This window comes from Larus michahellis, chromosome Z (genome assembly GCF_964199755.1).
Source record: "Larus michahellis chromosome Z, bLarMic1.1, whole genome shotgun sequence".
NCBI classification, from domain to species: domain Eukaryota; kingdom Metazoa; phylum Chordata; class Aves; order Charadriiformes; family Laridae; genus Larus; species Larus michahellis.
The window spans coordinates 64,268,527-64,290,091 of NC_133930.1; positions in this window are offsets into that span (position 1 = coordinate 64,268,527).

Here is a 21,565-nt window from a genome sequence, read left to right on the forward strand (position 1 = left end):
GAGTGGCTTGATTTTCAAATGAATTGGACATTTGAAAATTCTCATTCAGCTGTTGCTATTAAGTATCCTAGAAAATCAAGCTGGCAATTTGTATACAACTGCACATACAATATACATGTGAACGTGTGTATATGCATATACTCATCATTCTTGGTTCTCCCTGTCTTCACTCAGCAAAAATGATGTGTCAGAGAACATGCAAGAGAAACTCAATAAATGGCAGGATGGGAAGGATCAGAATTTATAGCTCCACATACTTTATTAGGCTCATGGACAGTAAAGAACTAAGTGTATTCTAGTGCAAGCAGATTTCCACTTTCTCGTTCCCACGAATCTTGCGTATATTGCCTGTCCTCTCTCTTCGCAGTGTACATGACAATGAGTTGTCAAAATTCCTCTAGTAGTTGTTTTTATAACAGGACCCTCTCACATACATAGCACATACATAAGAGGTAACTGAGTGGGATTCATGCCCCTATTTATAAATGCCATTGATGTAGGCATCTACCTGTGACCTAGGTGTCTATGTACCCATGCCAGTCGATGAAGTCCTGGTCAATTCAGTCAGTAGACTGTCGCAAGCAATCAGGCTGACCAAAGACAGGTGTGTGCTTTAGGATCAGATGAATCAATTTCTGGTCTCCATTGACTTGGCAGACACACACAACATGGATATCTAAAATGAAACAAGACATGCATCACCTCCAAGGTTTCCCTACTTGAGCTTAGTCCCATCCAGTTCTCAGAAAGCTTTGTGAAAAGTCAGCTATGTTGTTGTTCTTCTTGAAACCTTGTTTCTGTTGACTTTTGTGGCTCTTTCCTCTCCTGTTTCTCTTCACGAGTCTCTGACATTCTTGCAGTCTGATCCCCTTGCCTGATCTTTCACATTACTCATGGGGCACTGCTGCAGGCCCCATTCATTCTCCTTTACTACTGTATTTCTCAGTTGTTCTGCTTGCAAGTGCAACCCCAAGAATCATCTGGGCTGCAGACAAATCATTATGTTACTCCTTTAGCCTAGAACTGCCTCATTCTAGCCAAACCGAAAGTTCAGCAAGTTTTTCCCAGTGAACATTGTCTTTAGTTCAAGATGTGTCTCACCCCTCACATTCAAGTCCTGATAAATGCTAGGAGTGTTTTCAATAGCATATGGTATAACTGGGCCCTGACCCAAGATACATATACTTATGTAAATAACAGCACTTTTCATTACATGTAGCAGAAAGCAGCAAGAACTCGGCCATGATCCCCCTTTTTTTCAATCTAAAGCCCATAAAAATAACAGAAGGCCAAATTTTCTTATCATGTCTTTGCCAAGAATGAACTTTGTAGGGAGAATATTACACTCCCAAATTATTACTGGCTACTCCACAAAAAAATTAGGCAGCCTGCAGAAAGATGCAGAGCATGTAAAAAGACTGCTGCACACACCAGTGTGCTTTTTCTAAAGCAACAGGTTTTGGATATAGGTGACAGTATTCACCCTTATTTTAATGTAGTATGCCTCTGGTTTTCTTGTCTGAACAAGCACTCAGAAGATATCATTTTTCACATTCTCTCTTGGGGACTTTAGAAAAAAATTAATTCATCCCCCCCCCCCAGGTCTGAATATATTCTTCTCGCTCTGAGCTCTCCCTTTTGAGTCTGGCATGTTTTGAAAGATGATTTAACAGCAAAAATAGATTGTTTTACATCCGTAGCTGAGGGGGGAAAAGGTGTTAAAATGCTTTGTTTGTAATGTCCTGTGTCCCTAGCTCTTAGTTCTGCTTTGTCTTTAATATTCTCCTTCTAAAGCCTCTTCTCATCAATAATGCTGCTGTGAAATGGCTATGAGACAAAACTGGCAAACAGTACGTGTTTCTCCAAGTCCTTTCCATTTCCTGGCTGCCATTACAGTAATGTTCCTGCTATAAATGCTCAGACTGATGGTGGATGGGGAGGGGAAATGATGGGGTATGTCAGCCTCCTGTTAAAAGTATTCATGCTAATACAGTAGCAATAAAAGCAGCTGTATCGAGTTATTATACTGGAGGATATACTAACAAAACCATGTGATCTTCCTGCTGTGGTGTCATCCAGTGCTTTAAACATGTACTTTCCTTATGTCTTGCTGCAAGGGTCAAGTTTCTGTACTATTCTTTATAAAATGCCCCTCCAACCTGTATCACTCCTCAATTGAAATTTTACTGGAATCCTGTTAGCTTGATGATCAATATGAGTTCTTCCAAAGACTCTGAAAAATGCACCAAATTAAAATATGTGACATGATAACTTCACTGTGCAACCCACAGATTCTACAAGGCTTCCCTCTACTACCACTGGGACTTTGCATCTCTGTTACCTAATGTTTCTCGGCCACTTCATTGTCCTTGGTGAAAAAATGAAAACCAAAGAATTGTTGACCAAGGGTCTTTCCCATTAAGGTAGTTGGAAGAAGGTGTCATTCTATTATCTCTCTGATTATTATATCCCACATTTTCCATATACCTTGATTAGTCATTTGATATATGTATGGCCCTAATCATTACTTTAGTAATTTACATCATATCTGTATTACAAGTGAAGTAAGTTCTTTTTGCAGGCATATTGTAAACATACATATTTTCATTCCTGCCTGTTTCCACTTCTACCTATTTTCACTCCAGAAATGTTAAATGACAAGACTAAGTAGTAAATGTGTCTATTTTAAATATCAGAGAAAGTTAATATGTGTAAATCAACTTCTTGGTGCTGGGGACAATATTATTTAAAAGGATGGGCAAAATTAATTTCTGACTTAGCTGCTTCTTAGGAAAGCAACTTAAAACATATGCAAAAGCAGTAAAATTCAACGGACATAGAAGCGTAAGGCCTTCAGTGACATGCAGTGACTAACCAGTGCTGTGGATCAAACCGTGCCCTTGCTCCAGCCTTGACCACCAGGAAAGGACAAAAGCTGGCAACGGTGCCTAGCGATAGAGTCAGGCCATCTGCTTGCGCACGTCAGGTGCAGGAGGACTGCTGCAAGGCTTCTCATTTGCCAGGCAGTGAGGTAACATATGGTGCCCTCACATCAACACCTGTCCCATACAGACCTGCAGCCACACCTCCTGCACCACCGGGCACTCTTCCTACCCTTTGTTTGGAAGGCGCCGGTGTAGGCATGGGTTTGGGGTACGCTAAAGCAGGTGCTTCTCAGCTCCTCCCTGCACCGGTGCTTTGCCAGGACAAGCATCACTCCACGAGGCGGCACACAGCTGGACATCCTCTCCAAGTCCTTAACCAGAGGTGTTAGGAAATACTATAGGTGTAGCAGGATCAATTGCACGCTAGGTTGGGATTATCCAGTAGTCTCTGCTCTTGGTCATTTAGAAATACCATGAGCTGAGCTGCAAAGAAAATGGCTAACAGCAATGGGTGGGAACAGAACTTTTTTGGACTCTCCAGATCTCCTGCTTCAGCCACTGGCCCCTTCGTACTGAGGGGAGACACAGAAGATGCATGAGAGTACAAGGAGAGACAGGTGGCACAGAGATTAACCTGCAGAAAAAAACTGTAAGGAGGGTGGAAGATCAACTGAAAGTAAATGTTGACTTAATGCCTATGTAAACATACAGCCCTCCCTTCTTTTCAAAGCCCTGAGGGAGAGCCAAGCAAGTCTGAAACAAATCTCTCCAGCAGTGCGGCTGAGGCTGCTGCCCTGGTGTCATTCAAACCCCATCATTGTTAATCATTAGCAGAGATGAAAAGGTTACCAGGGGAGAGACAGAGGAACAGAGCTCAACCCATAAATAGCACCTGCTTCCAAGAACCACCTAATGACTGCACCACAGAAACCAGCGAGAGTCTGTCCAAACCCATTAAGGCACTTAGCATACATATGTATAACAGACCTGTCATTCTGGGTTAGGGAGAAGAGAGAACAAGACTCCCAATACACTGGGAAAATATATAAAATTACAGACAGTTTCAGTGAGACTGTGCAGTTCACGGCCTGTCAGCTTCTTTATTTAACCCCCATTTTCATGATGTTATTATTATTCAACTGATAAAGTTGCTCTGGGTTAATTCTTATCACAGAAGATTTTAGAAAAGAGCTAGCAAGCAATCTTTCTTTCATTATTCCTTTATTCACAGGCGTTTGAAAACCATTTCGAAGCCATTTTAATTTCAGTAGCACAAGGGTTAAGAATTCAAGGGGCTGCCCATCTGATGGCAATAGGCTAAGGATGAACAAAGTGAGGACATCGGCAGTAATATGAAGACCTAACGAAACAAAGCAGTATGAAATGCAAATATACATTTAGACTGGAGGTTGCAGTTTAAGACCGAAAATAGACTTCCATATATTGACAAGGGTAATGGTGAAGATGATAAAGAGGTGGGCATAGATTAAAAATATCACCCATAAACAGGGAAGCTGGGTTTGATTTTTTTTTCCTGCTTTTTAATGCATAAAATATATTTACTTTTGGTATAGCTCTTAGAAAATGCTGGAGCTTCTTCAAGAATTAATTTGGCCATTATGATACTAAGCTTGCTCAGATGGGCTGTTGCAGCTGTGGGCCTATCCTGGGTATTTGGGAAATAATGGAAACTTGAAAAGAGGTCAGTGATTTTTGCTGCACATCTCCAAAACAACTGAGGTTTCCCTCTCACCTAGGTCAGAGGTGACCAAATGTGAAATGAAATTGCTGTAAAAATTACTTTTTCTTGAAGAACTGCTGGTGCATATCTATACTTTTTGAGTGATATGCCTGTAGGACCCCTGACTTCTCTGGGCAGGAACTCTGGATCCTGAATGTACTCCCTTGTGGACCCAGACTTCACATCCAAGGATGTCACCCCGTTTGGTTCCGCAGACCCATTTTAAAGGATCATTTAAGTCGATGTGTATAGTGCTTGGTCATACACACAGACCCAGGTTCTCCCCCAGGGGCTGCAGGTGAATGCTGCCCCTGGTGCTGTTTCCAAGAGCGACATAAAACCACAGGTACCTCACAGAAGGTCATACAAAGGAATAGCATCTGTCCAAGAACAGTCATAGATAAATAGTGCTTCTATTCTTATCGCCAGTCTTTGGAAACCAGAGGTGAAACACTATGTGACAGCTTTGCAGATGCTGCTCAACTGGAAAGCAACTGGACTTTTTACGTAAGGACTTAGTTTAAGGAATGTATGGTATAAACCAGGGTTCTGTGAATATTTTCTCTACATGAGGCTTGGTAGGAAAGACTCAGATTTGGCGAAGTTTGCATAATGGAAAGTTAATGTTGTGCTTGAATGTAAACTGTTACAACTATAAGTAGAAAACCACTATGACTAACCATTCCCTATGGTATACTTTCCATTTCCTTTTTAAGGGTTTGTTGGGATTCTTCTGCTTTCTGAGCTGTTACTCACTTTTCAAAAGCTACCAATTCTCTCCACCATCATGTTTTTGTCTTCCACTACCTTTCTTTGACAAAGTCCCTGGCCAGCCTAGGGTCTGCATCCTTTCTCTCATCTACTGAGTCTCTCCTTCCCCCTGCATCATTCCTTTTCAGCTCTCTTTTTCATCCCTTTTCCTTCCAGCTAACACTAGTCCACAAGCAATCCATACTCCCTATCCAGTGTATATCCTCTTCCTTCCCTCTGTTGTCCCTCAGTCAGGATAGACTGTCTTGTTAAGTTGACTTTCTTAGCATTCCATCAAAATCACTGCAATTTTTGCCTTTACATGGAGCTAGGACTGGGCCATCCCTAATGTACCCTGACAGTAGCTGCCTGTTGGGTCTCTGAATGGGATGTTGAGCTGTTCAGAGCATTTTTCATTCCTGGATTATTTTCTAGTATTGAGTGGGAGCCGTTGGTGATCCACAAAAGCGGGACAGAGAGGTGAGGGTGACTGCAGTTCCTCAGGGACAGCAATCATTCATACTGTAGATTAAGTGCTGTACTTTAGCTGCGGCATGATGGAGAAGGTCAAAGGTCCTGGCAGATAGCTCTGGAGATTGACTTCCTGTGTTGTCAAAAGCTTCGTTAGAGACTTGTTATCAAATAATTCCACAAATATAAAATGGCTAGTGCTTATATTTGCTTATTTTTGTCCTCTGTGAGCTCTGTGAAAGCTGAGAGCTCCTTCCTGCAGAGAAAAATTACCATTCTCCACCACAATGTCCTGGTACTGAGAAGTGTCAACAAATGAAACAGCAGTGAGATGGTCCAGAAACTACTCCACAAGGGGTCTGCGTTGACTCCACTGTTTTATGTTGCCAAAAGAAAAGTAGTTTACTCAGCACTTCCTTCCCATCTGCATCCTACAGCTCTTAAGCCTCACTTCTCTGTGTCTCTATCTGTGATATGAGTGACAAAAGGCAATGTCACCCAAATCTTCTTCCTTATTTTTTTCCTGATGTGGCTTAACCCCAGCTGTCAACTAAGCCCCACACAGCTGCTCGCTCACTCACCCACCCACCCACCCCCCGGTGGGATGGGGGAGAGAATCTGAAGGGTAAAAGTGAGAAAACTCATGGGTTGAGATAAAGACAGTTTAATAGGTAAAGTAAAAGCCTCGCATGCAAGCAATGCAAAAAAAGGAATTCATTCACTGCTTCCCATCAGCAGGCAGGTGTTCAGCCATCTCCAGGAAAGCAGGGCTCCATGATACATTATTTGTCAAGACAAACTCTATAACCCTAAATGTCATAGAATCACAGAATGGTTTGGGTTGGAAGGGACCTTAAAGATCACCTCGTTCCAACCCCTCTGCCATGGGCAGGGACACCTCCCACTAGACCACACTGATCAAAGCCCCATCCAGCCTGGCCTTCAACACTTCCAGGGATGGGGCATCCACAACTTCCCTGGGCAACCTGTTCCCATGCCTCACCACCCTCACAGTAAAGAATTTCTTCCTAATAGCTAACCTAAATCTACCCTCTTTCCCCTCTCTTCCTTCTTCTTCCCCTAGCTTTATATACTGAGCATGATGTCATACGGTATGGAATATCCCTTTGGCCAGTTGGGGTCAGCTGTCCCAGCTGAGTCCCCTCCCAACTTTTTGTGCACCCCCAGCCTACTCGCTGTTGGGGTGGTGTGTGGAGCAGAAAAGGCCTTGACTCTGTGTAAGCTGAGAGGTACCTGTGTAAGCACTGCTCAGCAGTAACTAAAACATCCCTGTGTTATCAACATTGTTTGCAGCACAAATCCAAAACAGAGCCACATACAAGCGACTATGAAGAAAATTTGCTCTATTCCAGCCAAAATCAGCGCACCTCTGATACACCATCCAGGAATCATTCTGTGAGGGAAGGAAGTAAATGGGAACAAGTGCATCAAATCAGAGGGCAGCTGTAGTATTAACTATCTCTTTTCCTCACAGAGTTCTTGGTTGGCTTGAATTTGCTAGAAGTGGCTCTTGAAATGCAGCAGTAACCACAGTTTATGGCAGTGGATCATACTAATACTGTCTTTTTTCCCAAGGATAAGAATAACTCTTATTTCCACCTAAAGTCAGCAGTGTTTCTAAACTATTCAGAATGTTTGCATTAGAATATTTACGGCAGGTAACAATTACAAGACAAAACCTCATCACGCTATGACATATGGTAACAAATTGTGATTTCATGTACATGGAATCAAATTCTGTAAATCTATAAAATCACAACAAGCACCCTTTTAACCGCTATCCTCGGTAAAATTCCAGCACATCATTTTTCTTTCCAACCATTATGTTCAGTTCCCGGAACTGTCCATATCCAACAGTCTCTGTGGGGGACAGCTCAGTATATAATTTAGCAATTCCACATTTGCAGTGAAGAAAAGAGTGAGGTCTCTCTTGCACTGAAAAAAAAAATGTAAATTATTTGTGATACATGTTTACTCAGACTGAAGGACTCACTTCACTCCCATAAGTTACATCAATGCGTCGTCCATTGGGCACTTCATAACATGGTGCACTCTACCAGGAATTCAGCGTTAGACTGGGATAGCATCGGTAATAACAACTTCTTGACAGCAGACCCAGTCAGAATCCTCTCCCCGTTACTAGACTGACTGCATGTACATATCAAGCAGCTGCCTTGAGCTTGACTCAAACAGGCCAGAACTGGTGCTGGCATGAAGAGATGTCAGAGAGCTATCCAGGAAATTGAACTTGCCTTTTATCGAGTTTATGTGCCAATAGGGAGCTACTGCACATGAACACATCAATAGCAATAGTTGTAAGAAATGCCTCCTTCCATCTTTAAGCCAAAAAAACTGTGTCATTTCCTCTTGGACCAGAGCCTTGCTACCATGATTCATGCTAAGCTCTGCTTGGTTCCTACAACCCCCTGCACCTTGAGCTACACAGATGCAGAATAAAAAGCTGAAGAACCAGGCACATTCAGAGGAATCCTGACTGAGGAATGCCTTCGTCCACAAGACCAGAGTGAGACTCATCCTGGTACACTGAGAGCATAATTTCAAACAAAGTCTTGGCAAGAGCCCAGCCAATTTTTCTTGAGCACGTTGTAATGGAACCATAGAAAAGGTCAGGGGAAGGTCTTTTATGTCAGTGACCAATTCATTCACAGAATGGGTGAACAAATTTCATATTACTCTCATGTTTACATCCATTGTCTACACATTCCACTGAGAATAGTGCAGACAGAAAGACAGAAATCAGTTCATCTCATACAAGGGAGTTTGCAATCCTTACATAGTCTCTAGAGCTTAAGGTGCACTTTTTTCCACAAACAATAAATTCAGTTAAGAAATAGCAGTTTGGATTCTGCTCCCTTTGACTCATCTAATGGATCTGCGTCCAGTTGAGTCTCTCTCCAGACTGGGGAAATCAAATTTTATCAGCTCCATGAGTCACTACCAGCTTTCCTCACTTGACTCCAGAGTCACCCAATTTCAGTTCTTTGGACATGAACCAACTCAGCAACAATGTGAAATAAAGGGTGGAGGGTTTTTTCTGGTGCAGTGCCTGTCTGTGAAGCAGGGTTAGTCATCTAGAGCCTGACAAAAGGCTGAACAAGAAAGTAATGTCCAATTGCTCAAAGGAGAACGCTGAGTACAGCCTGTTCCAAAACAAGCGATGTCTTCCAGGCTAACTGATCACAGTTCCTGTCGTTTTCATGTAGTATCAATGATGTCCATAATTTTAATGAGATCAAATTATGAATCTAGGAACAAAAAGCATTCTTCATAGCATGAGTTTCTAGGATGACTGTTACCATGCCTCATTTGGCACAGATGTGTTTTACCTCTAACACTTTTTTTAAATCAGGAGCATACTCATCTCCAGCTATTGAGATCAGCCCCTGGTACACAGTCAATGGAGAGATGTAAGCAAATCTCTTTGCAGAAATGGATATGGCTTCTCACTGAGTATACAGAAGGTCTAGGTAGACAGGTCTTCTGACTTCAGCACAGAATAAAGGCAGGTAATTGTCATAGGTACCTGGGATTTCTTTGGATCCGATTTCTCAACTTGCTGATAAACATTTGAAATGTTTCTTTCATTTTGTTCAGTGCCCTATCCACTATAAGAACAGAATTTCATAACAAGCTCCATTTATAAAATGTGATGGAAATCTTGTTTGTATTTTCTGTCAGAACATCTTTTGAAGATATGGTAACCTGAGGAGAACCTCTGCATATCAGGAAGAGACATCCAGTCAAGAACACATCTGAGGCACAGCCATGACCCTTAATGGAAGTTTTCTGTCCTTTCCAGGGAAGCCTCAAAAAACGTCCCACCACATTGCCTTGAAAAACTTATTATGGCTTGAAGCTGCGTAAACCAGGTATAAATGGAGAATTACCATGGCACCTGCAGCAGTAGCTGATGATGTAAAGTGGATGCATTTATACATACATAAGAGATTCAATATTGTATCTTTTAAAAACATACTTGCATTCTAATAGGATCTTGCCTAATGCTCTCATGCTAATATCATACCATGCAGAACCATGCTGTTTGAATGTTACTCATCAATGTCAGCCAAACCAGTCATAATCAGAGTTTAGAACTGCCTTAAAAATATATTTTGCTCTTCCTAAAGTCACGCCTAATCAAACAGAATGAAAGAGCAATCCCCATCCAGTACCACTTCAGGTTTATGTGAGGCTTAACAAAGAATAGCCATTAAAATGAAGCAATTGGCTTTAATTGTTTCCAGTCATTCAGCATGGAAACCCTTATCAAAACATCTGATGGTGACTACCTTGACTTATTTCCTGAAATCGAATATGATTCACACTACTGAAAAATATGGTGATTTACAACCAAGGTTGGTTTTGTACTAAATCAAGTGTTCTACACAGTTATTTAAATAAATAAATAAATAAATAAATAAATAAATAAATAAATAAATAAATAAATAAATAAATAAATAAAGTCAAGGAATCTGTATTTAATCTACCTAAGTAGGTTCACATCAAATTAACAAGTTGTACTACTGGCAGACCTAGAGTAAAAACTTCAGAAGTGTTGAGTCTAGATGTAGGTTCCCAAACATCTAGACATTTTAAAAAATGGGATGTAGGCTCACAGTTCACTGCACTGATTGTCTAACACCTAATTTGTATGTACTTTCCTTCCCACTCCACCCTCTGGCCCCAGAGTAAACACCTTGAGATAAATTCTCAAAAGGATCGAACACCTAATCTCAAACCTCTGATCACCACTTCCTAATTTTAAGCCAAACAGCGTGTATCTTCCGAAGTGCTGCCTTGCTACTACTTATGCAGAAAGATAAATAAATATCAACATATCTGTGTTGTAAAGTGCCTTTGGTAAGTGTTAAGGAAGAAGCAGCTTCAGCTGTCCTCGTGCAGTTTGGAGCCAAGACCTAACGTGACGTTTTTCATTCCTCTGACATCACCTTACCCATTTTCTTCCCCCATTCCTGTATCTGCAGCGCTCTCGCCCAATATCTCATTTTCAAGCAGCTAATCCTGACAAAAACTTCACGTCAGAAGCTCTGGCATTGCTCTCTAACAGCCCACAGGCTGTACTTGTGGATCAAGGCCAACTGTATTGCTGTTGTAATAACCTTTATGAAGAAAATAAATCTTAATTAAAGCACCATGCCTCCTATACCTTCAGCTCTTGTTTTATTTCTACTTGTCTATCTCTTGGCTAACCTGAATCCTGGACTTCAGTGTGTTATATCCCCCGCTCATATTGGCAATCAAGAAGGGGGAATATCAACCATAAAGAACAGAAGTAGTCAGGAGACCCTTTGGTCATGGCAAATCCTGGTGGAACCTCTCTGTTGCTATGGTGAATCTTTCATTTTTGAAGATGAGTGTGCTGTAGTGCCTATGAGCAAGCCACGCGTGGTGGGTGTGAGACGACCATCCAGACTATTTACAGTAGGCACTTTTGCTTGAATACATTGAGCAATGGTTATTATACAAGTTAGTTTATTAGCTGGTTAGTGTCCTGATATTGAGGCATCCTTCAACCTGAGTAGTTTTTATTCTGTAATTGTTGCTAACCAAAAAAAAAAAGCTCATTTTGGCACTTTCTTGCCTCTCCAAGGAACTGTCTGGGCAGCAATGTTAAAGCAAGGTCTCCAGTAGGACATCCTGAAAGAGATTTTAGGGGCAATTGCTACTCCATTCTTCCCCTTGGCAAACAAGCCTTTCCTGGGTACTCATTTATTGTCTGTCTGAACCATATTCCAGGCTTAACAGAGCCTCCATTGGTGTGTATCACCGTGGCTGAGACATTGGCTGTCCACCCTCTATGGCTTTACCTCGAGTCAGCTGGTGCAGGGGGCACACAGCATTGCTTTTTCTGCCTGATGGAGGCACCATCTGGACAGTCTAAATTTCTCCCCCCTGTAGCAGGTTGGGAAGCACATCTTTGATTGGGATTTACGTTCCTGATGGTGGGAAAAAAATCCTATCAATCTAAATATGAAATTAATATTTAGAGACACTCTTAAAATAGGTAAGGAGAGGTAATCCGCTCTTGGCAGATTGTACAGCTGTATGCATGGTAGATTTTTCCCAGAGAGTGATCTCTAAAAGAGGATGCACTCCAGCAAAGTTCCTGAAAAATTTAAGTGTTAAAGCTCTTTTACCTTTATTAGCATCTTCACTCCAAAATCCAACATGTAGACAACTTTCAGATTTTTACATTTTGTGGAGAAGACATGTATCTCCCACAGACAGGCTTTAGTGTCCTCCTGAAAGCAAGTGTGCGCCCTAGGAATACCTTTGTTCTGAGTCCCTGGTGCCTTATTTTGCTTTTTCTGTGCAACCAGAGAAAACAAGAACTAAAGTTTTACATAAAATTAATATGAAAGAAGGTTTACAAATCACAGTATATAACTACTATGTCTGGAAGGAATGCTTGTATTCCTTCCTCTTTTGCCCTTCTCTGCTCAAAAAGCTCCTCAAAAGCAGTGCTAGTCAATAACATCCATCAAATGATGGGAGCCGAGGGAGAACTGAGAGAATAGATTGTGCAAATGTTTTAATTTAGTCAGCATTTCCTGGAGTTCTTTTATTCCAATGAAACCATAGAAGACTAAAAATTTTGCTCAGGTTTTGTGTGTTGAAAACTGGATTTGTTTTTTTGGCTTTTTGTATTTGAGTTTTAAAACAGAAACATTTCAGCAGAAAATATCTTGCCAACAGTAAAATCTTTCAGCTTAACTTTTTGTGGAAAGTTGATTTCTGAGACAGAATGATGTTTTTTTGACTTGCCACTCTTACCATTGATCTGCCCCTGCCAGTGTGGAACATGTTGTCAGTGAATTATCACACAGAAGAAAATTACTTTCTTTCCTCACTGTTAGTATTCACTAGGCCAGCTTGTCTCAAACAATATGAGGGACACCATTTATTTTAGACCCAAATTGATTTAGTGTCGGCAAGGCTGACAAATGCACTGTTGACAATAGAAACACAGAAACTGAGCTAAAAAAAGTAATCTTACATGTACCAAAGAAATTCAAGTCTACTGCTGCTTGAAATACATCCTTTAGTTTGATGTCATGCCATGTGCAACATTGGAAATGTTGGACATTCAAGCCTGAGCATGTTGAATGAACTGAGTTATGGTCATCCATTTAAAATCTGGTTTATGGCTCATAATGAAAAGGAATTACTGTAACACCGCTCATTTAGTTCCCATCAGTAAAACTGTCATTTTACCATTTCATGTCTCTGTCAGGTCATGTCACGGCCCCCTCACTTCAGATCTTCCCAGTAAAATTAATATTTTACTGCAGCCCAGCCACTAGCAGTGTTATTGCCCCACCAATCCTATGCACCTAAGCACGAGCCAGCCAATATGTATAATTAAGCAATTAGATACAACTGGACTTTTTGCCAAGAGAAACCAGAACCACATTTAAAGCCCTGAATTACTACAGGCTGGGTTAAGGGATCTGAAAAGAAATGCGCACTGTATGCTTATCACTTGTTTTCCCCACAAAAGCAGTTGTGTAAGGTCAGGGTAAAACCTTGGCTCTGCCTCCTCAACACAGTGAGCAGGGCAGCTGAACAGGCACAGTTGGTGTTTTTCTGCTGATATGCTGCAAAATTGGATCCTGCTGGATAGCAGCATGAAGGGATTTGACTCAGCTTCATAAAGCTCCTAAGGTGCTCTGGGGTGATGGGAGTAAGATGACACTGTTTACTTCAAACATACAAGGTAAGTAAAAGAAAAATACATATACCATAATAACACACCTTATGTGTGGTCTTATTCTAAAGCATGCTACAGCCATGCAAATAGATTGCCCTCCCAAAAAAAAACCCCAAACATGTGGCCATGCATTATTTAGGTAAGAGACAGTAAAGACCTAACCTCCACCAGTGACTGCCTGCGATGGGTGATGGGCTCAGAACCAGAAGTGCACACATCTGCCTTTACTGTCAGTAAAATATGCCTGATTGGAAGTTACCTGTACCTTCAGTACGCCCTGGTCCTGGACATGTAGATACTAACAAATGAAGAGCTGGTTGCAATGGGGAGGTTAAGGTATACATTTTAGGATGAGTTGAAGTTTCTACTCTGTCTGAGTAGAACTTCTAAGTTCTTCTAGGCCTCCTAATGTGTCCTTTAATGCTGAAGAAGGAAAACAGAAGTCATCTGTACCGGACAACTGGCATGCTGGTGTGAACCCTACCTCCCAACAATATTCACACAGTAACACAGGAGGAGTTTCCGAAGAGAGCAGCCGCTAAACTACCTTTACCCAATTGCAGTGTCTCAAATACCACGGGCAACTCCTGCAGAGAGGCTACAGACTCCCATCCCTCCTATAGACCAAAATACCAGCCACAATGTGACCCTGCACTTTAATGCAGAGGGCTGGAAATGTCACCTTGTCAGTCATTCCATATTCTGCTCCCCCACAGCTCCAACTTTTAGGCCTGGTGCAGGTGAAGCTGATTATTTCCCCTTTACAAGGGAAGGTAGCTTCAGCTCTTAGCCACAGATTGAACGGGACAAAAGAGATTCTGCAATGATCCTTCCCTCTTTGCATTATTGAAGCCCTTTTTGGGCTTTGTGGGCTGTATGGACAAAAAAGCCTCACGCAAAGATATGTTTAACATGAACAAATGTGCTTAAGCTTGAAATAAGATAAAGTAGGTGCCTTGTGATAATCTTTGGTTTACTACTCTAAGCTTTGTTTTTGCTAGCTCAGTGTGGCACACAAAATGTAAAAATGCATGTTTGACTTCTATTTGTCCTCTAATAATCTGCAGCTTAATTATACCATTCGGTTGTTAGCAGCCTCTGCTAAGACTTAAATTCCAGTGAAGAGGGTATGACAGAGCTGGATCAAGAAGATTCAACTGAAAGTTCGTAGAACAGGAAGCTGTGGAAAGTAAATGGATGGCTACTTCTGCTGGCAGAAGGAGCCTAAACATGTCCCAGGAAAACATAGTAATTCAGGCTTAATGCATAACATTTATGCTGGAAAGAAAAAATGCATGAGCTTAAATAAAAAGAGGCAATGAGGCTTGACAAGTAGTTTGAAGTTTAAACCATGTCCTTGAGATAAACAAAGCGGTAGGAGCTCATGGACAGAAAGGGACTCACTGATTGCCTGGCCCCACCTCAGAAGACAGCCCAGGCTTGCTTTTTTCTGGACACACTGCAGCAGTTTGAATTCCTGACCCACTTGGATGGAATGATTTGCCAAGAAGACTCTGTCGCACAAGCCATTATCTGTATCCTGTGACTTAGCCAAACAAACCTTCTGTTTTGCCAGAAGCAAGACTCATCCAAGCTGTAGCAGGGGACTTAGCCCAAGCAGTCTGGGGTGGTGCTCTGATTCGTCTGCAACCTAGATAGGACGGCGGGGGGAGGGGGGGGCTCTTCATCACTGCCTGCTTGAAACAGGACAAGGAACGAGCTTACTTAGTCCTGGCCACCATCCTAGGAGGCAAGGTGGTGCAGAGCCATAAAAGTCATACAAATCCCAAAAAATAGGACTAGGAGGCACCTCAAGAGATTATCTAATTCAATTCCTACCCCTAGCACTGCACTGCTGGCTGCCACCGGAGATGGGGCTGTGAGGACATATTCACGGAAGAGAAAAATGTGAACCCAAGTGTGTGCGTCCCCGCTCACAGCAATGGTGAAGGAATGGGAGACTGAATCTCATTTGCTACATTTTTTTGGGCCTTAGACTGTGTAGCTTTTGTAAGTCCAGTCTAAAAATAATATCAGAATGTTGGCTGATATTACAAAGAACTTGATGAAAGGACTACAGAGCACTGTTGAAGAAAGACTGATAAAATGATCCTTTTTTTCACAGTGAGATTTTCACTCTATTCTCAAGTCTGTTTATTTCCCCCCTCTGAAATGTTTTAATTACACGAGAGGCAGAGCACACTTTTGAAGAAGAGGCTGAAAAATTCCATGTGTTTCCAAAAATTTCAAATTGTACTTCTGGTTTCTGGGCAGTCAGCTTTATATCTCGGTACAGACACAGCACAGCCTCAGGACAAAGATCCCTCAGAAAATTAATACCTAGGTTTGGTCTTGTTTGTTTCTTTCTTTTTTTCCTGTTTTCTCAAAAGTACATGTTCCAAGTGCAATGTTGTAAACACTCAATAGTATTTTTTACTGAATATTGCAGTGTTTTCAAAAAATGTCTTCAGTTTGAAAAACAGCAAGAATTTTTAGGAAGTAAAGACACAGTGTATCAGAATACCGAAAAACCCAAAGAAACTAGAAACTAATCACTGTTTTCCTGAGACCTCTAAAGTTTTTCGTTCATTTTTCTGGTGTTCAGTTTGAAGGTAGGACTGCATTAGTGTTTTTAAAGAGGTTTCTTAATGTCTGCATCTGCAGTAATGTGCTAGAGTAGCTGGGGTTGCTTTTCAAACATATTTGTTTTATTTATCAATTAGATATCTTTTGTTTACTTTTGTTTTCTCTGGAAGCATCTGTAAGTAGGGATAAGACAGTGTCTTATACCATACATCTTTTAGATGTTTTCTTTTTCCTTGGCTGTGAGGGACTGGGCTACTTGAAATGAGAACTTTTTCATTTGTGAAAAGTTTGACACTAGATCTCTTTCAGTTTTTCTCTAAAAATAGATCTTCTAGAGCTGAGTCATGGGTCGTGCTCTGAGGTAAAGAGGTACCAAAAAGCACAGACCAGCACACAGCATTGCAACAGAAGAAAATGTTTCAGCACAGCTTGGGAAAGATGCTCACATTACAGCTTCCATGAGTAGCAAAACTTTCAGGATTACTCCTTTGTGTGCCTTCCGGCACAACAGTCATAACACTGGCACATTCAGTCACTCCTTGCAGGAGCTGTAGGCTGACACCTTTATCAGGTCGGAGCTATTTTGCACTAACAGATCATGGATTTTCCTGCAGCCTGAGCAAAGGGACATTGTTTTGAAACAAGTACGAAACTATTAGTCTCTTCATCAATGACCTCAAGGTGCCTCCGATGATCAATATCAGTCAAGAAAACTTTGTGGGAAGGTGTTTTTTTCATCTTAAACCCTGACAAAAGAAGCATGGATGACTTACTGTTTTATAGCTGCCACCCAGCTCATCTCCGTTTGGAACCCAAAGCCGGTTGCATTAGTCATTGATTACGTCAGTCAACCTTTTCTTTAAAAGGGCAGCCTATCAGCTTTGTGTGAACGTATGACTATAGTGCAGGGGGAACATGGTCTGGACTCCCACACATGACCTGGCCACCCTCTGCCCACTCAGAGACTGTGGCTGCCAACATGCCAAGGCAGCCGCATGCTGTGGTATGGCTGGTAAGGCCGGTCCCCAAGGTGTACAGCGCAGCCACATCCTCATTTCAGAATGACATAGATTAATATAACCAATATAACTGGATCTTTGGAGGCAGAGAGAGGAGAAAATCATGCTCTTTAAAGATCTGAATCTACAAACAATAGCTGAAAAATTTACATATGACAAGCTCACTCTGGTCCTTCAGTGCCAAAATGAGTAAATTTGAGAAGTAACAATCCTCCAGACACAGTTTGATACTGCTTTCCAAAGCCGGGCAACCCAAATAAGTAGGTGCTCCTAGCCTGTCACTTTGCAGTTGGAGTGCTAGTGCTAGCAGTGATGGAGGTCTACCAGGTAGTCAGTTGTGAGGTTAACTCAACAGTGGCGAGCATTAGTAACATAGTTGAGATGAAAAATGACTCAAGAGAATGGGCTTTCTCAGCTGCTGTAGACCACCAGGTGCATCAAGGTGACCAAGGTGGCCAACAGCATCCTGGCCTGTAGCAGAAATAGTGTGGCCAGCAGGACTAGGGAAGTGATTGTCCCCCTGTACTCAGCACTGGAGTCCCACTTTGAATACTGTGTTCAGTTTTGGGGCCCTCACTACGGGAAAGACATTGAGGTGCTGGAGCATGTCCAGAGAAGGGCAACGAAGCTGGTGAGGGGTCTGGGGCACAAGTCTTAAAAAGAGCAGCTGAGGGAACTGGGGTTGTTTAGTCTGAAGAAAAGGAGGCTGAGGGGAGACCTTATCGCTCCCTACAACTACCTGAAAGGAGGCTGTAGTGAGGTGGGGGTCGGTCTCTTCTCCCAGGTAATTAGCAATAGGACAAGAGGAAAGGGCCCCAAATTGCACTAAGGGAGGTCTAGATTGGATATTAGGTAAAATTTCTTCACCAAAAGGGTGAAGAACAAATGTGTGGCAAACTTTGTCACGGACCAAAGGGCAAGTTGAAGAATCAGCTATAGCTGTGCAGCTGTGCATGACAGTAGGAAATTTTGACAGGCCTACGTTCTTTACAAATAACTTTTGTCCCAGATCTACAACACATTAATTACTAGCATTATCATCAGACACTTGACCCAGTTCATCAAGGTACTTAATAATATTAAGCCCCTTGTATTCAACACTGTCACCAAGGAAATTTAAATGCACTGGCTAAGTGGCCCATTCTGTGTTCAAGTGTTAGCCATCCTAAACGTAATCTTGTCAAGCGGTGGACGAACTGAAATGATTGAACTTTTGGGTAAGACTCGTGAACTGGTTAATTTACATTTTGGACAGTTGTTTTCAAAACTAAATTCTACATTTTTGAAGGAACACAGAAAATATGTCTCAATGTAGGAGGTGTACTTTTTTCCCCACCATAAATTGTTTTTTTCTTGAATTTACATCAAAACATGTGTCCAATAGTGCCTTATGAGTCTTGAGAGCTAGCAATTGCAAATATACTATCAGAATATAGAAAATGGATTCTCAGAGAGATTTGCATGAGGTTGTCTTGAAGTTATAAGAAGAAAAAAATCACATAGCAAAATTAACTTCTGCTGGTTTGTGGTTATGAGTGCTTAGTCATGTATGCATGTATAGTTCTAACAACATGTGGCTATGAGTGCATAAAATGGCATTTGCGTTGATATCACCAGTTAAGAAAATCAAGTCCACAATTAGGACAAAAATAGATTTTAATTACAAATGAAGGTTATATAAGTGTAAGTGCAGATGGAATAATTAGAACCTTTTTAGTGAAATCCAGAATGCTTATTCATGAAGCTATAGAGAGTTATAACAACATCTGGTTCAGTAAGAGAAGAGAGTTTTCTTTTCACTTATTCAGTACCTGCTAATATGAAGAGGAAACATGGCTCTGAACTGAATCACGTGAAGTGTACGCATTGCAGTGTTCATTTCTGAAAATTATTCTCGCATGTTGCTTACTGACGCATGAATATTTAAAAGCAAGGCACTGATAAACAGTGCATAAAGTAGTAAATAAATTAACTTAATCTCCTAAACTGTGTCTCATGTTGTCCTGGCGGTACTATGGCAAAAAATGACACCTTGATGAAAAACAGCAGGCAGCACAAAGACAGAGACACCCCCCTTTACAAACACTGCACTAAAGGGTGCCCTTTAGAAGAACTGTTCACTGGGGTTTGCTGTCTTTGATATCATCGTAACAAGACATACTGTAATTCCTTTTTAGCCTCTACTTAAGACCACAGCATTCTGCCAATAGCTTTTTTTATAAAAAAAGCTTCATCACTTCATCTTACAGTTACTGTGATGCTTTGATTGCAAGGCAAAATCCTGATGTTACACAGTCCATAATGAATAAATTTATGTGTTTTTTGCTGTTAAAGGAAGAAAAGCCCCTGCTCAGAAAAACAGTAACACTTAGGGAGTCATTGCACTGACATCTGTTGGGAATACCCCCAGAAATATCTCATAGAAAGAACAAGGAAATATAAACTGAAATAAAATTTCTCTGTTTATATTTTTCAATCATAAAATGAATTTGACATCTGAGCATACTTCCTGTGTGAATGAAATATGCACAGGAGGTCCAGGAAGATAAGCTGTCTTTGGAGCTTAGTTTGGTCAAGAGATCTCAAAGAGTTTTCCATTATTCTCTCTAGTTGGTGCTTTCTAAGTGGCTCCCTAAACACAGATAGGAACGTTTCATTTTGAAACAATAAAAAAGAAATGTTGTATCTCAGTTTTGACTTGTAAACTGAAGACTTGGATTCCCCAAGAAAACAAAATTATTTCCACAGAGTGATTTTTTTCAGGTTGTAAATACATTAACAGACAATTTCTAAACCTCATGTATACACACTTTGTTCATGCATCCTCCGTATCCACTTCCTTAAATGTTACATTGACCCCAGCAACTGGGACTGTAAGGAAAATGCGAAATATTGTGAGATTAATGGTAAAAATCTCAAGAGCTAGCAAGAAAAAAATAGTCTCTTTCTGGAATACTACTATTCCAAGCAGTGCTTTCTATAATCATTTTACCTTCTTTCCTTTCCTTTTTAAGTCTCACTTTTTTTACTTACAAAGTTACTTGAGAGCTATTATTTAATATCCAAACATACTTCTTGTGCATTTTTCCTGTAGCTCAGAGACCCCAAGGGTTTCTGCACGTGAAAGTGATGCCACCTAAATACAGCTAAAGGTAATTAGTTTCACACTACTTCATTCTCGCTCAGCTTAGTTAAGGAGAGCAGATAGATCCTCCTAAATCTCCTGTGCTCCTGTATGTAAATTCTGGTTTAAATTAAGGCAAAGCCATCATAAGACTTCTCAGCAGTGTAGGTAAAAATGAATTTTGCCAACTGACTGTGAGGGCAGAGCAGGGCTCTCTCCAGGGCACAGGCTGGGAGTGGGAGAGGGGTTGCCTTGGCTTGGTGGTCATCACGGGGACCGCAGCATCGCTCCTGCACATCAGCAGCGGGTGGCCAACCCTTCCAGAGCCCCAGCACAGACAACACAGCAAGGCCCTGAGCATTCAGCTTCCTCATGCAAATTATCTCCTTTTTTGCATGTGCCTATAGCTGGCTCTGAAACAGCACTTCCCATGTAAACACAGCATACCCATAGGCACAGCAGCTTGTTGGACTGATCTGGATACATGTAGATCCAGAAGCAGTTCCAAGTCACAGACAAAATTCTTTCCAGATAAAACGGTCCCAGTGCCACTGTAAAAAGATGATGAGGAAGTTGTGAATGGGAGAGATTTTGGGATACACTTGTCAGACAGAAGAAGAGTTTTGTTTATTTTACTGTTCTGGGACATTGAGTATCATTTCCTTCTGAGCAGCAGGTTACCTGCATTTGGGGACCCATTTGGAAAGATCAAGCTAGAGAAAAGCATCCACATTTTCTTCATACTGGAGCTCTATTGACTAAAAATGTTTCATGAGCTGCATGCTTCGATTGAAGAGATCAATCTTAGTAACGGCATAAAAACAGCATTAACGGCAAGAAAGAGTGAACTGAGATATGATGAAATTAGTCTGATGCTTGGTAACCTTGTTACAGCAAAGAAAAGGAGCCCCGAGTTTGAATCTGGGATTCTTTGTTCCCTTTATGGGCAGTAATTATTACATTTTATATAGACGTAGGTTGGCTGCGCGCGCGCGCACACACACACACACAAATCCAAGCAAAAAAAAAAAAAAAAAAGGAAAGCATCAGAAAGAGGCCTTAAGTTTTTGCAGAAATGGCTCGGAAATTCTCCAAATTTCTATCTAATTGAGTCTAACTGAAATAGCTGCATTCTCTGGCATACCTGTTCTGAATGGGTTTAGTTCACTTTAATGACTAACAGTGTATTTATTGACAGTGAAGTATTGACAGTGA